This window comes from Colobus angolensis, unplaced genomic scaffold (genome assembly GCF_000951035.1).
Source record: "Colobus angolensis palliatus isolate OR3802 unplaced genomic scaffold, Cang.pa_1.0 Scaffold160, whole genome shotgun sequence".
Taxonomy (NCBI): Eukaryota; Metazoa; Chordata; class Mammalia; order Primates; family Cercopithecidae; genus Colobus; species Colobus angolensis.
In genome coordinates, this window is record NW_012114711.1 from 932,024 (window position 1) to 939,359 (window position 7,336).

The window sequence follows — 7,336 nt, forward strand, 5'->3', positions numbered from 1 at the left end:
CTTGACCTCCTGGGCTCAAGCAATCCTCTCACCTGAGCCTCCCAAGTAGCTGGGACCACAAGCACAAGCCACCACATCCAGCTAATTTATTTTTATTTTTATTTTTTAGAGATACAGCCTTCCTTCCTATGTTGCTCAGTCTGGTCTCGAACTCCTGGGCTCAAGCGATCCTCCTGTCTCAGCCTCCCAAAGTGCTAGGATTACAGCCTCCCACCTCAGCCTCCTAATGTTCAGGAATTACACGTGTAAGCCACTACATCCAGCCCATTTTCAAGTAACACTGTATCATTTTGCTGGTAATGCAAATGTCTTTTTTTTTAAACAGTCTTTTTTTTTTTTTTTTTTTAGACGGAGTCTCGCTCTGTCGCCCAGGCTGGAGTGCAGTGGGTATCTCAGCTCACTGCAAGCTCCGCCTCCCGGGTTTACGCCATTCTCCTGCCTCAGCCTCCCAAGTAGCTGGGACTACAGGCGCCCGCCACCGCGCCCGGCTAGTTTTTTTTTGTATTTTTTAGTAGAGACGGGGTTTCACTGTGTTAGCCAGGATGGTCTCGATCTCTTGACCTTGTGATCCGCCCGTCTCGGCCTCCCAAAGTGCTGGGATTACAGGCTTGAGCCACCACGCCCGGCCTTAAAACAGTCTTTTTTTTAAAAAAAATAACTTCCCATTTTAACTCCTTTTTGAAAGCATTAAGACCCTTATTGTGGATTATGTATCATCTCCTCTTTGGCTATGAGATGTGTAGTTTTGTTAACCAGAGACATTAATGAGTTCAGTTTCTGAGACCAGTCATTTAATAAATTATTTGGATTCTTGAGTCTCTGGAAGTTGTTAATTCCTGCTAATCTGTCTACTTTAGCAAAGATGGTCTTGTTAACAACTAGATTTGAGAGAAAGGCTTCGGACTCATCAACAGATAGATCCAGAAGCTGTACCATCCTTTTCATTGTTATCTGAGTATAATACTTGGCCATTATTCTAATATTATGTTCAACAACTCTGTTCTTCAAGTCTTTCCACCTTGTTTCGCCTTCCTCTGTAGAACCAAAAACATCAGTTGCAGGATTCTCAAGGGAACCTTTTCTTAATTCCATTCCATAGTCTTCCACAAGTGTGGACCAACACATTAACTCCATTGTGGTAAAAAGTTTTAGAAGATCCTTGTACTGGGGAATTGCTTCTGACTTCTTGTCATGACTTACTTGGTGAACCAAATCTGACTGTTCATTGTCAAGAGGAGCCAGGATAACACAGAGTAGAACACTCTTCAGAGCCTGCTGCCATTTCTCACTTTCTGCCCATATACAGGGAGTATTATATATTGCTCTGTAGTGCTTACAAATAAACAAATTGGATCCCTCATGTTGATGCAGCTGAATCATTAAATTTAACTTCAACTTTAATTTCTCTGTATTTTCGGCTTTAATTTCTCTGTATTTTCTTTCTGGAAAAACTTGGTGTTAATTTTCTTACTGATGATTTATGTTCAAATGTAATCCTTTACAGCTAGGCAGAGCCTCATTTGCTCCAAAATAAATTCCACTTGCTCTTTCTTTTACATTGACCCATAGGTTTCCACCTGTAGCTCCCGTAAAATGGAGGCTGCATCTTTCACATCACCATTTTGCTCTTTTATAGTTGCTAATGTTTTAGTCAGTCAAGCACACTCAATTTCAACATAAATCTTGCCTTCAGTAACCATTTGTAGAGTATCGATTAGTTGAAGTTTGATAGGAAGGTCTGTGATTTCCTCAACATAAGTACAGTACTATTGAACCATTTTGGCAACAGCTTGTATTAACTGACTCCGCCTTTTGGACAAAAGCGTAATATTTTCATTAAGTAAATCCCATTCTTTAGCCTCATAGAACATCTTCACTACTGCAACTAAGATTTGGGATGTAGATACCATATCAGAAGCCGTGTGAGTCTGTTTTTCCAAAGAGAGAAAGGTTTCAATGACTTCTTGAAGTCTTCCTTCCTTGGCCAGCTTCTCACACTCAGGTAGGTGCTGATCCACCGTGGCGCTGTAGTCCACTTCCATCTTGATGATGCACCTGTCAGCCCGCTCCAGCCGTCTGCCATGGTCTCCGCCTGAGTGGCCTTTGCTGTCCCCCTGCTTTGGCCACCACTCGTCACCCACACCGGAAGCTGCCCACGCACCTGCTCCGCAGATGTCTTATAATAACAAAATATTCTTAATACTTCCCTCCCATCCCTTGTGTTATTACTGTCATTCCTTCCACTTATACATAAGTTTTAATCATCAAACATATTATTATTTTGAACAAACCTTTTGTTATATCAATTAAGAATTTTTAAAAATAAGGGTTGTATTTTATCTTCACTTATTCTTTCTCTTATGCTCTTCCTTTCTTTATGTAGATCCAAGGTTTGGACCTACATCATTTTCCTTCTCTCTGAAGAATTTCTTTTCATGATTCCTGCAAAGCAGTTATACTGGCAACAAATTCCCTCAATTTTTGTTTGTCTAAGAAATTCTTTATTTCTCCTTTACTTTTGAAGGGTAATTTATCAGGATATAGGTTAGAGTTCTAGACTGGTGTTTTTTTTTTTTTTTTCTTCAACACTTCACGTATTTCACTTACTTCTCGCTTGCATGGTTTCTGAGGAGAAGTCAGATATAATTCTCATCTTTACTCCTTTATAGTTAAGATTTTCTTTTCTGACTTCTTTCAAGATTTTTTTCTTTACCTTTGATTTCATGCAATTTAAATATGATATGCCTAGGTATAATCTCTTTCTTTCTTTTCCTCTTTCACACTTACATTGCTTAGTTTTCTGAGCTTCTTGGATCTGTGGCTTAGGGTCTGCTATGGTTTGAATATGGTTTGTCCCTGCCAAAACTTGCGTTGAAATTTAATCTTCAATGTGGTGGTGTGGGGAGATGGGACCTAGTGGGAGGTGTTTGGGTCAAGGCGACAGATCCCTCATGAATTGCTTGGTGCTGTTCTTGTGGTAGTGAGTGCTCACTCTGGCGAGACTAAATTCATTTTTGAGAAAATGGATGTGTTCCCTCAAAAGTGGGTTATTATAAAGCCAGAATGCCCCTTGGGTTTTCTCTCTGGATGTGTCTACTTCCCCTTGTACTTTCTCCGTCATGTTATGACACAGCACAAAAACCTTTGTCAGAAGCCACACACCCTTAACTCTCTAGCTTACAGAACATTAAGCTAAGTAGGCTGAGCACGGTGGCTCACGCCTGTAATCTCAGCACTTTGGGAGGCCAAAATGGATGAATCACTTGAGGTCAGGAGTTCAAGACCAGCCTGGCCAACATGGTGAAACCCTGTCTCTACTAAAAAATACAAAACTTAACTGCATGTAGTGGCAGGTGTCTGTAATCCCAGCTACTTGGGAGGCTGAAGCAGTAGAATCGCTTGAACCCAGGAGGTGAAGGTTGCAGTAAGCTGAGATCGTGCCACTGTATTCCAGCCTGGGCGACACAGCGAGACTCCATCTCAAAAAAATAAAAATAAAAATAAAAATAAAAAATAAATTATTCAGCTTCAGGTATCATTTTATAGCAACACTTTAAGTGACTAAGACAAAGCCCTTAGATTATAAATCATAGTTGTTTTAAATTTCCAGTCTGATCAGTTCTCAAAAGAAGATATACAAATGGCCAACAAGCATATGGAAAAATGCTCAACATCACTAATTATCAGGGAAATGCAAATCAAAACCACAAAACAATACCACCTCACTCCTACAAGAATGGCCATAATAAAAAAAAAAAATCAAAAAATAATAGATGTTGGCATGGATGTGCTGAAAAGGGAACACTTTTGTGCTGTTGGTGGGAATATAAACTAGTACGACCACTGTGGAAAACGGTGTGGAGATTCCTTAAAGAAATAAAAGTAGCTCTACTGTTTGATCTGGCAATCTCACTGCTAGGTATCTACCCAGAGGAAAAGAAGTCATTGTACGAAAAAGATACTTGCACATGCATGTTTATAGCAGCAAAATTGCAATTACAAAAATATGGAACCAGCTCAATTGCCCATCAGTCAATGAGCATGTATACCATGGAACACTACTCAGCCATAAAAAGCAATGAAATAATGGCATTCTCTGCAACATGGATGGAATTGGAGACTACTCTTCTAAGTGAAGCAACTCACGAATGGAAAACCAAACATTTGTACATTCTCACTTATGTGTGGGAGCTAAGCTATGAGGTCACAAAGGCATAAGAATGATACATTGGACTTTGGGGACTTGTGGGAAAGGGAGGGGAGTGGCAAGGAATAAAAACTGCACATTGGGGGCTGGGCGTGGTGGCTCACACCTGCAATCTCAGCACTTTGGGAGGCCAAGGTGGGTGGATCACGAGGTCAGGAGATCAAGACCATCCTGCCTAATACCATGAAACCCTGTCGCTACTAAAAATACAAAAAAATTAGCCAGGCGTGGTGGCAGGCACCTGTAGTACCAGCTACTTGGGAGGCTGAGGCAGGAGAATGGCATGAACCCGGGAGGCAGAGCTTGCAGTGAGCCGAGATTGTACCTCTGCACTCCAGGCTGGGGGACAGAGTGCGACTTCATCCCCCCCAAAAAACAAACAGACAAACAAACAAAAAACAAACAAAAACTACCCATTGGGTACAGTGTACGCTGCTTGGGTGATGGGTGCACCAAAAGCTCAGAAATTACCACTAAAGAACTTATTCACGTAACCAAACACCACCTGTTCCTCAAAAACCTATTGAAATAAAAAAAAAGTAAAATAAAATCTATCTACCGAAACAATTAAATAAATAAATAAATTTCCAGTCTAATAATTCCAACATCTGTGGCATATCTGAGTCTAGTTCTAGTGTTTGCACTGTCTCTTCAAACTGTAGTTTTAGTCTTCCAGTATGCCATGTAATTTTTTGTTACATACTATATACGATATAATAGAGAAAAACTATGGTAAATAGGCTTTTAGTGATACGGTGGTACGGTGTCGGGGGGGGGGAAGCATTCTATAGTCCTATGATTAGGTCGCTGTCTTTTAGTAAGCCTGTGCTCCTTGGCTAGAAACTTCACAAGTGCTTCCAGTCCCCCTCTCTGTAGGTGGGACAGGATGGTTAAAGGGAGCTCAAGTTGGCTATTTCCCTTCCCCAATTCACTTAGGCTCCGATAAACCCCAATAGGTTAGATTCTGATAAAAAATAGTTTCTCTTCAGGGCAGGCAGAAGGCCTGATGTATTTAAAAATGATTACTTTTTCCTCCCCTTGCCAGAGCAGGAGGGGATTTTCCTCTAGTGTTCACTGTGAGAACCTGGCAGAGCTCCTGGAGGTAAACTCCCAAGAGTGTGGGTCCCGTAAGACTGAGCACTGAGCGCCCCCAACCTCCAGGGTTTTTAACTTCTGACTTTTCCACATTAAGCCTTCAGTAATTTGTGAATTATAGTTTAGGTTTTCCTACTCCGGCACTGGTTCCTGCAGAGGTTTCTACTTGGGTTAAGTTGCACTTAATTCTCTGTATTTCCCTGGCTTTTCAAATTCTGGGACAGTGGTTTGCCCTGTGATCTTACTTCTCTGATGGGCCTAAAAAGAACTGTTAATTTTCAGTTTGTACAATTTTTCACTTGTTGTTAGGACAGAATAATGAGGTACAAACTCCTTACATGACAGACTGCAAACCAGAAGTCCTATCTGCTTTTTCCTTTTAGCTGAGCAAATTAGCTAACTCTTCTGTGTCTTAATCTCCTTATCAATAAATGACATAATAACATCTACCCCTTAGATTAAATGAGTTAACTCATGTAAAGTTCTTAGAATGGAACTAGCACTCAGTAAGACATAATGAATGTTAATAATGACTACTATTATTAGTACATTTATGATGTAACTTCAAAATAGGAATATATGTGTGTGTGTGTGTATATATACACACAGATATAATAAATATTTTATAATATCAATAAATACATAACTCCTTAATCACTACTTTGCTAGATCAATGTTTGCTGGATAGGGCTTCAGATTGGGCCAAGTTAGGATGAATAGCTAACAACCAGTAGTTGACAATGAATGCTTTATGGTAACCATTAATTTCACATAGAATTGCTGCACTTAATTCTCACAAGAAATATATAAATGCTATTATTATCCTCATTTGATACATGAGGAAATGAAGCTTAGGAAGAGAAAGTAACATGCCCAGAAGTGTGCAGCTAGTAAGGAATGGAGCTAATATTTGACCCTAAGAAATTTTACTACAGAATGTGAGCTCATATTTTTCTGCCTTCTGATTTATTATTTTTAAAAAGCTGTATAATATTCTACAATGGTATAGATGGTCAGCTGATTTACAACAAATACTAATAAAATTCACTAAGAAAAGGATGGTCTTTTCAACAAATGGGTTAATTAAATATCCACAGAAAAATATAAATCCTGTCCTCTACCTTTATACCTTACACATAAAAGTAATCCATGATGGGTTGTAGATCTACTTGTGAAAAATCAAATAATATAGAGTCTAGAACTGTGCTTTCCAACATGGCAGCCACTAGCCCTATGTTACTATTTAAATTAAATAAAATTAAAAATCATTTCCTTAGTTGTACTAGCCACATTTCAAGTGCTCAACAGCCACATGGAGTTGGTGACTACCATATTGGATGGGACAGACATTGATTGAACATTACCATTATCACAGAAACTTCTATCTTTTGTTTATTATTTTTATTTTTGTAGACATAGGGCCTCACTTTGTTGCCTAGGTTCATCTTGAACTTCTGGCCTCAAGTGATTCTCCCACCTCCTGTCCCAAAGTACTAGGATTACTGATGTGAACCACCATGCCCAGCCCAGACAGCTCTATCGTAAAAGAAGATAAAATAATTTCTTGAGACCAAGAGGTAGGCAAAGACTTCTTAGACAAAGCACCAAACCTACTAACCCTGAGAGAAAAGACTGATAAGCTGAACTTCAAAAAAAAAAAAAAAAGAAAGAAACTAGATTCTTCCAACAATCACATGAGTGAAACCAGGAGCAGATCTTTCCCCAGCTGTGCCTTCAGATGAGACCACAGAGGTGGGCCAACAATTGATGGTAGCCTTGTGAGAGATTGTGAAGCAGAGGGCCCAGCTAAGCTATGCCCAGATTCCTGACTGACAGAAACTATGAGATTATGTATATTAAGCCACTAAATGTTGGGGGTCATTTGTTTTGCAACAATAGATCAGTCATATAAGAGGTGAGAGAAAGAGGATGGTTTTCACCTAATTTCTGGCTCAAGCCACTAGGTAACTAGAGGTGTCAAGATTCTAGGAGAAAAAATAGATTTCAGAGCTTCCAAATTATTAAATATTCCCA

At 39.6% G+C, this 7,336-nt stretch overlaps 1 pseudogene across 1 annotated transcript; it reads right to left on the reverse strand.

The window, feature by feature from the left end:
* Positions 1-629: 629 nt before the first annotated feature.
* On the reverse strand, positions 630-2,135 carry LOC105508356 (annotated as a pseudogene). The gene has a single exon (XR_001001244.1). The product of XR_001001244.1 is annotated as a 26S proteasome non-ATPase regulatory subunit 12 pseudogene (transcript).
* Positions 2,136-7,336: the final 5,201 nt, after the last annotated feature.